Source organism: Amblyraja radiata, chromosome 21, assembly GCF_010909765.2.
Source record: "Amblyraja radiata isolate CabotCenter1 chromosome 21, sAmbRad1.1.pri, whole genome shotgun sequence".
NCBI classification, from domain to species: domain Eukaryota; kingdom Metazoa; phylum Chordata; class Chondrichthyes; order Rajiformes; family Rajidae; genus Amblyraja; species Amblyraja radiata.
In genome coordinates this window covers 40486444-40502875 of record NC_045976.1, presented here as the reverse complement: position 1 = coordinate 40502875, position 16432 = coordinate 40486444, and positions in this window count along the sequence as shown.

Below are 16432 nucleotides of genomic sequence, written 5' to 3'. Positions count from 1 at the left end.
AGGTACAGATCAGCATATCAGATCCTGGGATGCATTGAAAGGTCGGCCATGGGCGGCACAGCGGTAGATTTGCTGCCTCACAGCGCCAGAGACCCGGCTTTGATCCTGACTACGGGTGCTGTCTGTACGGAGTTTGCACGTTCTCCCCGAGACCTGCGTGGGTTTTCTCCGAGATCTTCGGTTTCTTCCCACACTCCGAAGACGTGCAGGTTCGTAGGTTGAATTGCCTCGGAATAAATGTAAAATTGTCCCTCGTGGATGTGTGTGTGTGTGTGTGTGGGGGGATGTGAGTGTGTGTGTGTGTGTGTGTGTGTGTGCTGGGATGTGAGTGTGTGTGTGTGTGTGTGTGTGTGTGGGGATGTGTGTGTGTGTGTAGGGTGGTGTTACTGTGTGTGGATCGCCGGTCAATAGACAATGGGTGCAGGAGTAGGCCATTCAGCCCTTCGAGCCAGCACCGCCCTTCAATGTGACGATGGCTGATCATCCACAATCAGTACCCCGTTCCTGCCTTCTCCCCTGTATCACTGAAACTGAACTAACCCAAAATAAAACTGAGCCAGAATACGAAAGTTTTGCAGCCACATTATAAATGATTAGGGTGACCACATTTAGAACATGGTGTACAGTTCTGTTTACCACGGACAAAATGTATGCTACACTTTCTGACAGGGAAGAGAACCATCAGAATGATTGAGGGGATCGGAGGATAAGATTAGACAACATTGGCACGTTCCTGCGGGGAAAGAAGGGTCCGGGAGGGAAGTAATTAGTGTTTTTAAACATTCTAACGGCAATAGATAATTACCGACCAAGACAAGTTGTTTCACCTTGTACGGAACTGCGGATGTGGAAGAGACAACATGTCCTGGTCAGAGAATAAATCCACATCGCTGGAAGCCATCGCAATGTTCATTTTTTATTTTGTGCTCCCCGTTCTGAAGTGGCTAAAAGGGAGGTCAACTCGAGTCCAACGTAATCTTATGTGGCTCAACTCAAGAACTAATGTTCCAGAGGTTCTTCCCCGTGGCAACATCTGGTGTTGACCGATACGACTATAACATCATTGGAGAAACTTCAATTGCCACGAGTTGACTTCTTCATCGAAGGCATCGGTTTAGCTTAGAGGTACAGCGCCGAAGCAGGCCCTTCGGCCCATCGGGACCATGCCGGACAGCGACCGATGCACATTAACACTACCTTACACACGCAAGGGACAATTTTTACATTTACCAAACCAATGAACCTACATTGTTCTTGCACGCTGCAGAACAAAAGATATGTAAATGTTGTACTCAGTCCAGAACCAGGGGCCACAGTCTTAGAATAAAGGGGAAGCCATTTAAGACTGAGGTGAGAAAAAACTTTTTCACCCAGAGAGTTGCGAATTTGTGGAATTCCCTGCCACAGAGGGCAGTGGAGGCCAAGTCACTGGATGGATTTAAGAGAGAGTTAGATAGAGCTCTAGGGGCTAGTGGAAACAAGGGATATGGGGAGAAGGCAGGCATGGGTTATTGATTGGGGACGGTCAGCCATGATCACAATGAATGGCGGTGCTGGCTCGAGGGGCCGAATGGCCTCCTCCTGCATCTATTTTCTATGTTTCTAATGTGCCAATGTGCCACAATGTATCCTGCGTACCTTCAGTCTGAAGAAGGGTCTCGACCCGAAACGTCTCCCATTCCTTCTCTCCAGAGACGCTGCCTGACCCGCCGAGTTACTCCAGCAGTTTGTGTCCACCTTCGATTTAAACCAGCATCTGCAGTTCTTTTCCCTTTTTCCCTTTTTGCCTTTTTGCCTTTTTGCCTTTTTGCCTTTTTTCTTTTTGCCTTTTTTCTTTTTTCTTTTTTCTTTTTGATTTTTGGGGAGGGGGAGGGGGGGGTGCGGGGGGACGGGGAGGGGTTTTTTGTTTGGGCTTTTTGTGGTTGTTTGCCGTTTTTTGTTGGTTTTTTGTGTTTTTGTTGTGTTGGGGGTTTTTGGTGAAGGTGAAAGGTTTCGGTACCTTTGTTTTCCCTTTTTCCCTTTTTTTTGTCGCCCCTTTTTCCCCCTTTTCCCCCACACCCTCTCACTTCGAAGCTTGTTCTGCTGTCCAGTGATCCACCCCAGCTTCAAGTAATTCATGTTCATTAAATGAATGCCACCTGAAAGGCATTGTCAGCATTGTTGAGCGATTAGATTGTAATTTGTTTCATTAGCATTCATCAGCCATGTCGAGAGTGTTTTATTGTCCAATGTCCCAGATAGAACAATGAGATTGTGACTTGCAGCAGCACAGTTGAACGTGTAAACATAGTACTCTGTAAACAATACAATAAATGGGGAAAAAAGTTCAGTGTGTGTGGAAATATATATACATACACACACACACACATACGTGTCTACGTTCTGAAGAACGCTACAAGACGTAACCAATTCCTTGTCTCCAGGGATGCTGTCTGACCCGCTGAGTAACTCCCGGTTTGTGTGTCTGTCTACACACACACTCGCACTCAAGAACGGAACTCACTATCAAAACATGGAGGGGATGGGGGCCACAATTTTTTGGCGGCCACACTCACACGCGCGCTCGAGGCTTCGGAGGCTCAATCCAGCTCTAAATGCAGCTCAACTCTGCCTGTCTCACCGGGTTAACTAACAGCCCTGTCTGGACTGACGGGATACCAGCGCTGCTTCTCCGCGCTGGCCATATTTCCCGCAAGCCCAGGCAGGTTAACCTGGCGGGGATGTCGCCCACCTCTCAAAACATGGGGGGGGACGTGTCCCCTCTGGCCCCCCCGGGTTTTCCGCCCCTGCTGGCACTCACACTCACTCCCATTCACACACACACACGCACACGCACACTCACACACACACACATACTCACACATTCGCACACACACTCATTCGCACACACACTCACATACATACACTCACATTCACACACATACACTCACATTCACACACAAACACACACAAACATACACTCACACACACACACACGCACACGCACACACTCACACACACACACACACACACACACACACTCACACTCACATTCACACACACTCACACTCACATTCACACTCGCATTCACACACACTCACACACACACTTACATTCACACACACTCACACTCACATTCACACACACTCACACTCACATTCACACACACTCACACTCACATTCACACTTACATTCACACACTCGCACTCACATTCACACACACACACACACACACACACACACACACACACACACACACACACACACACACACACACACACACACACACACACACACACACACACACACACACACACACACACACACCTCGAAGCAGAGCAAAATGAGGCTACAGACTTTGGTTATTGAGTAGAGCTACTGCTTGTGGAAAAAAGCTGTTTTTATGTCTGGCTGTGGCAGCTTTGACAATAGATAATAGGTACACAAATAGGCCATTCGGCCCTTCGAGCCAGCACTCCTATTCAATGTGATCATGGCTGATCATCCACAATCGGTACTCCCTACACACGAGGTGGGGGTGGGGCAATCGTCAGTGGCCGATGAACAAACCCGCACGTCTTTGGGATGTGGGAGGAAACCGAAGCCCCCTGGAGGAAACCCACTCAGTCACGGAGAGTACAGGCAAACTCCACACAGACAGCACCCGAGGTCAGGATTGAATCCGGGTCGTGAGGCAACAGCTCCACCTCTGCGCCACCATATTTTCGAAGTGCCGAATGGCCTACTCCTGCACCTATTTTCTATGTGTCTATGTTTCCTCTGCAATTCACTCCAAACGTATTTTAATTCAGCCCGGTTTTTCTCTCAAGAATTCAGCTGAGCTTTGATTTTCTTTTTGTTTTATCACGTTCTTTATCTCCCTCAGCGTTCGAGAAGCTCTGGTGTTGGTTTCTGTATCTTCGCTTCTTGCGGCAATGTACCTGGGCTGCATCCGAAAGATCGTCTCTTCAAAGATAGTTTCATTGCAGTATTTTTTACTGTTCACCTTCGTTTCCATTTCATGTAAACTTTATCTCCTCTCATCACATTGACGTTAATAGATGGCCAATTTTCAACATTCCTAGGGCAGTCTAGGACTTTATTCCTTGGAATAAGCAAGTAAGTAAGTAAGTTTATTGGCCAAGTATTCACATACAAGGAATTTGCCTTGGTGCTCCGCCCACAAGTAACAACATGACATACAGTGACAGTTACGAATGACTCAAAAAACACTAAGCATTAATAATAATAAAACATTAATGATAAAACACCATTGATCAAGCATGTGAACCAACAAAATACCAGATCAAAGGGAGGCTACAGATTTTTGGCTGTTGAGTAGAGCTACTACTCGTGGATAAAAACAGTTTTTATGTCTGGCTGTGGCAGCTTTGACAGTCCGGAGTCGCCTTCCAGAGGGAGGCGCAGGAGGATGAGGGGTGCAGGAGGATGAGGGGTGATCTTATACAGATGTGAAAGTTGATGAGGAGACTAGATCGGGTAGAGTCTCTTGCCAGAGTAAGGGAATCATAAGATCATGAGACTATAAGTGATAGGAGTAGAATCAGGCCATTCGGCCCATCAAGTCTACTCCGCCATTCAATCATGGCTGATCTATCGCACACTCCTAACCCCATTCTCCAGCCTTCTCCCTGTAACCTCTGACACCCGTACTAATCAAGAATCTATCTATCTCTCCATTAAATATACCCACTGAATTGGCCTCCACAGTCTTCTGTGGCAAATAATTCCACAGATTTACCATAAAGAAATTCCTCCTCATCTCCTTCCTTAAAGAATGTTGTTTCAATCTGAGGCTATGACCCCCTAGTCCTAGACTCTCCCACTAGTGGAAACATCTAATGGAATCGATAGCCAGAGGACATCTGAAGAAGGTGTCTTGTCCCGAACCGCAACCTATCCATGTTCTCCAGAGATGCTGCCTGATCTTCTGAGTTATTCGAGCAGCTCATGTTTCACTGGCATCCAAGTTAGTTGAAAAGACCATGGGTCAACGTGGTCTTTGGAGCAGATGGTGAGCCTGATAAGGAACTGAAGCTTGCCCGAGAGCTTGACCTGCAAACACAGGTGGAGACACAAGGAGATGCAGATGCTGGAATCTTGAGCAAAATGTAAGGTGCTGAGGGAACTTGGCGGGTCAGGCAGCATATGGTGGGGAAATGGATAGACAATAGACAATAGGTGCAGAAGTAGGCCATTTGGCCCTTCGAGCCAGCACCTCCATTCAATGTGATCATGGCTGATCATCCCCAATCAGTACCCCGTTCCTGCCTTCTCCCCATATCCCCTGACTCCGCTATTTTTAAGATCCCTATCTAGCTCTCTCTTGAAAGCATCCAGAGAACCTGCCTCCACCGCCCTCTGAGGCAGAGAATTCCACAGACTCACAACTCTCTGTGAGAAAAAGTGTTTCCACGTCTCCGTTCTAAATGGCCTACCCCTTATTCTTAAACTGTGGCCCCTGGTTCTGGACTGCCCCAACATCGGGAACATGTTTCCTGCCTCTAGCGTGTCCAGGCCCTTAACAATCTTATATGCTTCAATGAGATCTCCTCTCATCCTTCTAAACTCCAGAGTATACCAGCCCAGCTGCTCCATTCTCTCAGCATATGACAGTCCTGCCATCCCTGGAATTAACCTTGTAGGCCGCCTTTAGAGTATTGTGTTCAGTTCTGGGCACCATGTTATTGGGAAGATGTTGTCAATTTGGAAAGGGTGCAGAGAAGATTCACAAGGGTGTCACCAGGACTCGAGGGTCTGAGCTACAGGGAGAGGTTGAGCAGGCTGGGACTCTATTCCTTGGAGCGCTGGAGGATGAGGGGTGATCTTATAGAGGTGTTAAAAAAATGAGAGGAATAGATCAGGTAGACGCACAGAGTCTCTTGCCCAGAGTAGGGGAATCGAGGACCAGAGGATATTCATTTAAAGTGAGAGGCACATGGTTTGCAGAGGGCGAGGTCTCGGCATGGAAACCATGGAAGGATTTAACAGGACCTTTATAAGATCACCGATCATTCTCCTGCTCTCCAAGGTTTAAAGTCCTAGCCTGCTCAACCTCTCCCTGTAGCTCAGGCCTTTATGGAAGAAACATGAAACATTTAATAATCGACCAGACAAAAAATGCTGGAGAAACTCAGCGGGTGAGGCAGCATCTATTGGTGGCTTTGGTCACCTATTCCATCGCTCCATAGATGCTGCCTAACCCGCCGAGTTTCTCCAGCATTTTATTGTCTAATAAAAGATTTTTCCAGCATCTGCAGTTCTTTCTTAAAAATTAACAATGGGCTGTTTAAGAAGGAACTGCAGATGCTGGAAAAATCGAAGGTGGACAAAAATGCTGGAGAAACTCAGCGGGTGAGGCAGCATCTGTGAATAGGTGACGTTTCGGGTCGAGACCCTCCTTGTTCCTTGTCTTCGTTTTTCTTGGTTTTTATTTGTGTAAGACTGTGTTGCTTAATAATTTTCCGGGTGGAATATTCGTATGGGGAATAATTGGAGGGTTCACCAATGGCCCAAGCCCAGCCGAGATCTCGCCCTCCGCAAACCATGTGCCTTGATCTCACAGACAGACAGGAAATAGAGCATTTCTTGAGAACTCTGGAATAATCTCATCTATCTCGACGGTACTTATTTTGGCTTTTTCTGCAAAGCCTCTCATTGACGTAGATTTTACTGAGCGAACTTTAGAAAAAAAAACCAGATGCTATCGACTGTCCACAATATCCTCTGTGTTGTTCAGCATATTCTAGGGGATCTTATCAGCCAGAACAGTTTCTTGAAAAAAAAATTTTCGTAGACTTTCATATTGATGTTATTATGAAAAAGAGTCTGTTCGGCATTTCATTTTTCTGAAATGTAAATTTAGGCGATTCATTTTAACTTTCAAATAACCCTTCTTTTTTCCAGCCCACCGTCACATAGCGAGTGGCGTTTGGCGCTTTGTACTACTCAGCGTAACTTAGAATTTTAGCCATTTGGAATGGAGATGAGGAAACACTTTTTCACACAGAGAGTTGTGAGTCGCTGGAGAAACTCAGCGGGTGCAGCAGCATCTATGGAGCGAAGGAAATAGGCAACGTTTCGGGCCGAAGCCCTTCTTCAGACTGTGAGTCTGTGGAATTCTCTGCCTCAGAGGGCGGTGGAGGCTGGTTCTCTGGATACTTTCAAGAGAGAGCTAGATAGGGGTCTTGAAGATAGCGGAGTCAGGGGATATGGGGGGAAGGCAGGAACGGGGTGCTGATTGTGGATGATCAGCCATGATCATATTGAATGGCGGTGCTGGCTCGAATGGCCGAATGGCCTACTCCTGCATCTATTGTCTATTGTCTATTGTCTATTGTCTAATTACATCTCTGTGCAACCGCTGGGGTTGACATAGAAACATAGAAACATAGAAAATAGGTGCTGGAGGAGGCCATTCGGCCCTTCGAGCCAGCACCGTCATTCATTGTGATCATGGCTGATCGTCTCCTATCAATAACCCGTGCCTGCCTTCTCCCCATATCCCCTGATTCCACTAGCCCCTAGAGCTCTATCTAACTCTCTCTTAAATTCATCCAGTGACTTGGCCTCCACTGCCCTCTGTGGCAGGGAATTCCACAAATTCACAACTCTCTGGGTGAAAAGGTTTTTTCTCACCTCAGTCTTAATTGACCTCCCCTTTATTCTAAGACTGTGGCCCCTGGTTCTGGACTCGCCCAACATTGGGAAAATGTTTCCTGCATCTAGCTTGTCCAGTCCTTTTATAATTTTATATGTTTCTATAAGAAATATCTTATAGACAAACTTAAGACAAACTTTTTCCCCTAGTAATTCCTACAACCTGTATCACCAAGGGGTTACAAGGATGGCAGGTACACAGGGACACTGTGAGCGAAAGGTTTCTTGTTCACGAGCTCTGAGTGTCTCAGCCAAAGACAACCTTAATTGTCCATTCCCAATTGCTTCCAGAGCTTTTGGTTTTGATAGGACATTAGCAAGGGGCGGCACAGTGGCACGGCAGTAGAGTCCTGGGTTCGATCCTGACCACGGGTACTCGGAGAAAACCCACGCTGGTCACGGGGAAGACGTACAAACTCCACACAGACAGCACCCCCTAGTCAGGATCGAACCCGGGTCTCTGGGCGCTGTGAGGCAGCAACTCTACCGCTGGGCCACCGTGCTGCCTGTGATAGGAACACAGAAACATGGACAATAGGTGCAGGAGTAGGCCGTTTGGCCCTTCGTGCCAGCACCGCCATTCGATATGAGCGTGGCTGATCATCCCCAATCGGTGCCCCGTTCCTGCTTTCTCTCCATATCCCTTGATTTCCCTGAAACCAATCAAACCCGGTTCTCTGGCCCTGTGAGGCATAAAAGGACAAGGCAGCACAGTGCGCAGCGGTAGAGTTGCTGCCTTACAGTGACGGAGACCCAGGTTCAATCCTGACCACGGGCGCTGTCTGTATGGAATTTGTGTGTTCTCCCCGTGACCTACAGGTGCTCTGGTTTCCACCCACACTCCAAAGACTCCAAAGTGTGAATGTGTGTGAATGTGTGTGAATGATTGGTGGTGGTCGGAGGGGCCGTAGGCGCAGATTGGCAGCCACGCTTCCGTCAGTCTGCCCCAGGGCAGCTGTGGCTACAGAAGTAGCTTACCACCACCGAGTGTGACTGAGGAGTGAATGAATAATGCGATGTAAAGCGCCTTGAGTATTAGAAAGGCGCTATATAAATCCCATCCATTATAAAGACGTGCATGTTTGTAGGATAATTGGCTACGGTAACATTGTAATGTGCGTTGGATAATGCTAGTGAACGGGGTGATCTTTGGTCTGGCTGCCTTCTCCCCATAACCTCTGACACCCGTACTAATCATTTTGAGTTTAGTTTAGTGACACTTATACAGTGCGTGCTAACCAGTCAGCGGAAAGACTATACAGGATTACAATCGAGCCGTCCACAGTGTACAGATACAGGATAAAGGGAATAACGTTTAGTGCAAGGTAAAGCCAGTAAAATCCAAGCAGAGATTGTCCGAGGATCTCCAATGAGGTAGATAGTACCTAAGGGCCGCACTCTGGTTGTGGTAGGATGGTTCAGTTGCCTGATAACAGCTGGGAAGAAACTGTCGCTGAATCTGGAGGTGTGCGTTTTTTTGTAACTATTTTGCAATGTCCTTTTCAAATGAAGGGTGGCACGGTGGCGCAGCGGTAGAGTTTCTGCCTCACAGTACCAGAGACCCGGGTTCGATCCCGACTACGGGTGCTTGTCTATACGGAGTTTGCACGCTCTCCCCGTGACCTACGCGGGTTTTCTCCGAGATCTCCCGTTTCCTCCCACACTCCAAAGACGTACAAGGTTTGTAGGTTAATTGGCTTGGTATAAGTGTAAATCATCCCCGGTGTGTGCAGGATAGTGCTAGTGTGCGGGGATCGGTGGCCAGCGCAGACTCGGTGGGCCGAAGGGCCTGTTTCTGCGCTGTATCTCTAAACAAAACTAAACTAAGCTAAAATAAAATATCACATTGAATGGCAGTGCTGGCTCGAAGGGCCAAATGGCCTACTCCTGCACCTATTGTCTATTGTCTATTGTCTAAAAGAAGGGTCTCGACCCAATACGTCACCTATTCCTTCGCTCCACAGATGCTGCCTCGCCCGCTGAGTTTCTCCAGCATTTTTGTCCAACTTCCTATTTAAATAACGATCCTTCTCACCTCCTGTCACAGACGCTGCTAATTTACGCCAAGTCTTGTAAATCGCTTCCCTTTTTATTTTCTATTATTCTACCATCGAACAAATTTGGTGTTAATAAAACCCTTGACAGGTGAAAAGAATTTCATCGGCTCAGTTCATTAGCTGTATCAGGGAATGAATGGATTAGCTCTTGTAACGTTATGGCGAATTCACCACTCATTTACAGCGAAAATCTAAAAAAAACACCGAGTTGCCATTGTTTATTGCACAAGGAACAGGGAAGTGCGCCGTTAGATAAATGAACGCCTTGGTCTTTCCAACCATGAGCTGTTAATCTGCCCACTGACTGAATCTCTTAATTACACGTTTGAAGAGTATTCATCTGGGCTCACCAATGAATCTTGGGAACACAGACTCTTTTTCTCCTCTCCCGAACAAACCGTTGAGACAGTCGTACGGATCAGACGTACAAAGGTACAATATTTCTGGATTAGTCATCCTGTCAATTGGAGCCTAGTCAAAAATACTTGCAAACCCTAATTACCGTGACTCGCTGTCGAGCTCGGCAAGCTGGGGATTTTATCGACGTTAAAACTAAAGGGCCTGTCCCACTTGCATGCGATTGCATGCGTTTGGCGCGACCAAACGGAAGCGGAGTTCACGCGAAGTACGCGCTAAGTGCGCGCTAAGTTCGCGTTACTAAGTACGTGTATTAAGCACGCGTACTAAGTATGCGCTAAGTATGACGACATTTGTGTCATACTTACCCATCAGCTGGGCAGGAGGCGGGACGACTGAATTTGGGCGTCGCACGGCGTCGGGCAGTGACGTCATCGCGCAACGCCAGGCGTTGACATCATCGCGCAATGCCGCGCGCTAGGCCTATGCCGCCAAGACGCTGCGTACGACCGCAATGCGCCTGCGTGCCGATAGGCTGTTGGCGCACAAAGATTTCGGACACTGTCAGATCTCGGGACCAGCCCCGCACAACTCCGCGCTTCTAAATGGGACCAGCCCCGTGCGGCCATAGGGTGCGGCCATAGGGTGCCCGTATGCCTCGAGCGACCACGGTTGGTCGCGCCAAACGCATTCAATCGCATGCAAGTTGGACAGGCCCTTAGGGCCTAGAAACAGTCTAGTCTAGTTTAGGTTAGTTTATTGTCACGTGTACCGAGGTACAGTGAAAAGCTTTTGTTGCGTGCTAACCAGTCAGCGGCAAGACAATACATGATTACAATCGAGCCGTCCACAGTGTACAGAGCCCTAGTGAGACCACACCTGGGGTATTGTGTGCAGTTCTGGTCCCCTAATTTGAGGAAGGACATTCTTGCTATTGAGGGAGTGCAGCGTAGGTTTACAAGGTTAATTCCCGGGACTGTCATATGCTGAGAGAATGGAGCAGCTGGGCTTGTACACTCTGGAGTTTAGAAGGATGAGAGGAGATCTCGTTGAAACATATAAGATTGTTAAGGGCTTGGGCACACCAGAGGCAGGAAACATGTTCCCGATGTTGGGGGAGTCCAGAACCAGGGGCCACAGTTTAAGAATAAGGGGTAAACCATTTAGAACGGAGACGAGGAAACACTTTTTCTCACAGAGAGTTGTGAGTCTGTGGAATTCTCTGCCTCAGAGGGCGGCGGAGGCCAGTTCTCTGGATGCTTTCAAGAGAGAGCTAGATAGGGCTCTTAAAAATAGCGGAGTCAGGGGATAAGGGGAGAAGGCAGGAACGGGGTACTGATTGGGGACGATCAGCCATGATCACATTGAATGGCGGTGCTGGCTCGAAGGGCCAAATGGCCTCTACTCCTGCACCTATTGTCTATTGTCTATTGTCTATAGTGCACAGATACATGATAAAGGGAATAATGTTTAGTGCAAGGAAAAGCCAGCAAAGTCCGATCAAAGATAGTCCAAAGGTCACCATTAGGGTCGCCAACTGTCCCGTATTAGCCGGGACATCCCGTACATTGGGCAAAATTGGCTTGTCCCGTACGGGACCGCCCTTGTCCCGTATTTGACCGCTACTACTCGGGTCGAGGGGACTGTCGGGTCGGAGCGCCACGTCCGGCCCTGCCTCACCCGTCCCGACGTAGTGCAGCCCATGGAGTGCAGCAGCAGCAGCGCCTCGCCCGTGGCCCCTTCGGTCGGCAGCCCGGCCAGCTGTCCGACCTTCGGACCTTCGCTTACCGCCGACACCACCACCACCCCTCCTTCACATGGCCGATCATCGGTTGTAAGTGATGGACTATTCGAATAGTGGAAGGCCTGGACAGAGTGCATGTGGAGAGGATGTGCCCACTAGTGGGGGAGTCTAGGACCAGAGGGCACAGCCTCAAAATAAAAGGACGATGAGGAGGAATTTCTTTAGTCAGAGGGTGGTGAATCTGTGGAATTCATTGCCACAGACGGCTGTGGAGGCCAAGTCAATGGGCATTTTTAAGGTGGAGATTGACAGATTCTTGATTAGTATGGGTGTCAGGGGTTATGGGGAGAAGGCAGAATGGGATGGAGAGGAGAAAATTCTTCCCAGTTTCTTCCCAGCTGTTATCAGGCAACTGAACAGTCCTACCAACAACGAGAGCGCGACTTAACTACTATCCACCTCATTGGAGACCCTCCGACAATCTCAGCTTGGACTTTATCTTGCACTAAATGTTATTCAGGTTATTTCCCTTATCATGTATCTGTACACTGTGGACGGCTCGATTGTAATCATGTATAGTCTTTCTGCTGACTGGTTAGCACGCAACAATATGGGTTTTCACTGCACATGTGACAATAAACTAAACTTGGTATCTGTACACAATAGATGGCTCGATTGTAATCATGCATTGTCTTGTCTAGGGAATTCATTGCCACAGACAGCTGTGGAGGCCAAGTCTAAGGATATTTTTAAGGCAGATAATTACAGATTCTTGATTAGTGCGGGTGTCAGGGGTTATGGGGAGAAGGCAGGAGAATGGGGTTGAGAGGGAGAGATAGATGAATGAATGATTGAATAAGTTTATTGGCCAAGTATTCACATACAAGGAATTTGCCTTGGCGCTCCGCCCGCAAGTGACAACATGACAGACAGTGACAGCGAGGAATGACACATAAAACATTAATAATAAAACATTATCGATTAAATATGTGAATTAAATAAAAGGCTACAGATTTTTGGTTATTGAGTAGAGACATAGAAACATAGAAAATAGGTGCAGGAGTAGGCCATTCGGCCCTTCGAGCCTGCACCGCCATTCAATATGATCATGGCTGATCATCCAACTCAGTATCCTGTACCTGCCTTCTCTCCATACCCCCTGATCCCTTTAGCCACAAGGGCCACATCTAACTCCCTCTTAAATATAGCCAATGAACTGGCCTCAACTACCTTCTGTGCCAGAGAATTCCACAGATTCACCACTCTCTGTCTGAATTTATTTTTTCTCATCTCGGTCCTAAAAGATTTCCCCCTTATCCTTAAACTGTGACTCCTTGTTCTGGACCTCCCCAACATCGGGAACAATCTTCCTGCATCTAGCCTGTCCAACCCCTTAAGAAATTTGTACGTTTCTATAAGATCCCCCCTCAATCTTCTAAATTCTAGCGAGTACAAGCCGAGTCTATCCAGTCTTTCTTCATATGAAAGTCCTGACGTCCCAGGAATCAGCCTGGTGAACCTTCTCTGTACTCCCTCTATGGCAAGAATGTCCTTCCACGAGCTACTGCTCGTAGAAAAAAAACAGTTTTTATGTCTGGTCGGCCGTGATTGAATGGCGGAGCAGACTCGATGGGCCGAATGGGCCTAATTCCGCGCCCACGACTTATGAACTCATGAACTCGCGACATCGGTATTCCCCTCGTATCCCAGGCACGATGAAGTCATCCTGATCCTTCCCTTTGTTCTCCTTCCAAGAAGCCGCACATTTCTCTTCCTTGTCTCCGCATATTGATGGAGCGCGTATTTACACAGGATTATCCCACGTGGAAACTTGAAAGGGTGTTTAGAATTGCCAAAGAGGGAGAGAGGTTGCGAGGGGGGGTTTTACAGGGAGGAGGAGAGGGTCGGGGAGGAGAGCAGAGCAGGGGGGCGTTTCGGGGTGCAGTCCGTTTAACAGACGTGACAAACCTTGGGAGAGAAAGCAGATACACCAAAACCACTCGCTGTACAACAGGCAAAGATTTCATATTTCATCAGTAACTTCATATATGTTTCCTTTTCATTTCATTATGATAACTGATCATTTGTTTAACTTTTGTCTCTTGGCCACACAACTCGACAGGGGGATGGCTGCTTAATATCATCTTTAGTTTAGTTTAGTCATGTCACAAGGGATTGGAGTCGAATTAGGCCATTCGGCCCATCGAGTCTATTCGCTCACGGCTAATCTATCTCTCCCTCCTAACCCCATGCTCCTGCCTTCTCCTCATCAACCCCTGACACACGTGCTAATCAAGACTCTATCTATAGTCTAGAGACACAGCGCGGAAACAGGCCCGTCGGCCCACCAAGTCGGCGCCGACCAGCGATCGCCCTGCAGACTAGCGCTATCCCACACACACCAGGGACCAGCGATCGCCCCACAGACTAGCACTATCCCACACACACCAGGGACCAGCGATCGCCCCACAGACTAGCACTATCCCACACACACCAGGGACCAGCGATCGCCCCACAGACTAGCACTATCCCACACACACCAGGGACCAGCGATCGCCCCACAGACTAGCACTATCCCACACACACCAGGGACCAGCGATCGCCCCACAGACTAGCACTATCCCACACACACCAGGGACTATTTACATTTACACCAAGCCAATTAACCTACAAACATGTACGTCTTTGGAGTGTGGGAGGAAACCGAAGTTCTCGGAGAAAACCCACGCAGATCACGGGGAGAACGTACAATCTCCATACAGACAGCACCCGTAGTTGGGATCGAACCCGGGTCTCCGGCGCTGCATTGTGCTGTAAGGCAGCAACTCTGCCGCTGTGCCACGGTGACTGCCGTGACTGAAGCATTAGACAAAGCACAAAGGGGATGCTAATTGTTCAGCGTCCAACCTGCCAGCCCTGATTTCAGACATGCGCTGACATGACAATACGCTGACTTGAATTTAAGTGTTGTGCAGATATATATTTTTCTTTCTTGGTCTTCTTCATGAGCTATTGGTGTCTCTGGCACGGCCAACCTTAATTATCCGTTCCTAATTGTTTCCAGAACCGTGGGTTTTGGATGGACAGTTGCAAAGGTGGGACAGCGGTAGAGTTGCTGCCTCACAGCGCCAGAGACACAGGCTCGATGTTCGCCTGTACGGAGTTTGTACGTTCTCCCCGTCACCAGTGTGGGTTCTCCCCGCGACATCTCCGGGTGCTCCGGTTTCCTCCCTCACTCCAAAGACGTGCATTTGCTTCGGGATTGGCTTTGGTAAAAATTGTAAATTGTCCCTAGTGTGTGTGGGACAGTGCGCGTGTGTGGGGATCGCTGGTCGGCATGGACTCGGTGCGCCAATGGCCTGTTTCCGCGCCGTATCTTTAAACTAAACTAAGATGCTGCTGCTCAACCCACTGAGTACCTCCAGCAAATTGTTTTTGCCTGAAGTCTGGACTGGTCTGGTCTAGTCTGGCCAGTTCTGGTCTGGTCTGGTCTGGTCTGGTCTAGTCTGGTCTAGTCTGGACTGACCTGTTCTGGTCTGGTTTGGTCTGGTCTGGTCTAGTCTGGTCTGGTCTAGTCTAGTCTAGTCTAGTCTAGTCTAGTCTAGTCTAGTCTAGTCTAGTCTAGTCTAGTCTAGTCTGGTCTGGTCTGGTCTGGTCTGGAGGTCTGGTCTGGTCTGGTCTAGTCTGGTCTAGTCTGGTCTAGTCTCGTCTAGTCTAGTCTGATCTGGAGGTCTGGTCTAGTCTAGTCTACTCTAGTCTAGTCTAGTCTAGTCTAGTCTAGTCTAGTCTAGTCTATTCTAGTCTAGTCTGGTCTGGAGGTCTGGTCTAGTCTAGTCTAGTCTAGTCTAGTCTAGTCTAGTCTAGTCTAGTCTAGTCTAGTCTGGTCTGGAGGTCTGGTCTAGTCTAGTCTAGTCTAGTCTAGTCTAGTCTGGTCTGGTCTGGTCTGGAGGTCTGGTCTGGTCTGGCCTGTTCTGAAGAAGAATCTCGACCCGAAACGTGGCCTGTTGAGTTACTCCAGCATTTTGTGTCTATCTTCGGATTAAACCAGCATCTGCAGTTCCCTCCCGCGCAATCAGTTTTTTTTCTTGGTGCTCTAGATTCCGACATCTGCCTTTTCTAGCGTCCTCATGCTCCTAAAATGCGTCTGCAATCCTTGCATCCATAAATTCTTCCTGGCTGGGATTCCAGAGATATTACTCATCTTGAAGAACATTAAAGATTAACAGCAATCAACGACAGTTCAAAGCACACACACGCACACATAAACTTCTAGGGGGATGCTTACATGATCAGCTTGCGATACCATCTTGTTTTATTCATGACAGATCAAAGGAATGAATGGATGGTCTCAGCCACTAATGGGTGGGAGCAGGCCCAGTCCCTGGGTGGTCAAATTTAAATTTAGAATACGTCCAAATTCACGATGACTATTGTCAGACCATCAGCAGAAACGGGCCTCCATGCAGTTCTGTTTGAAGACAGACACCGCCTTTTCAAGAGAGAGTTAGATATAGCTCTTCGGGCTAAAGGCATCAGGAGATATGGGGAGAAGGCAGGAACGGGGTACTGATTCTGGATGATCGGCCTTGATCATATCGAATGGCGGTGCTGGCAC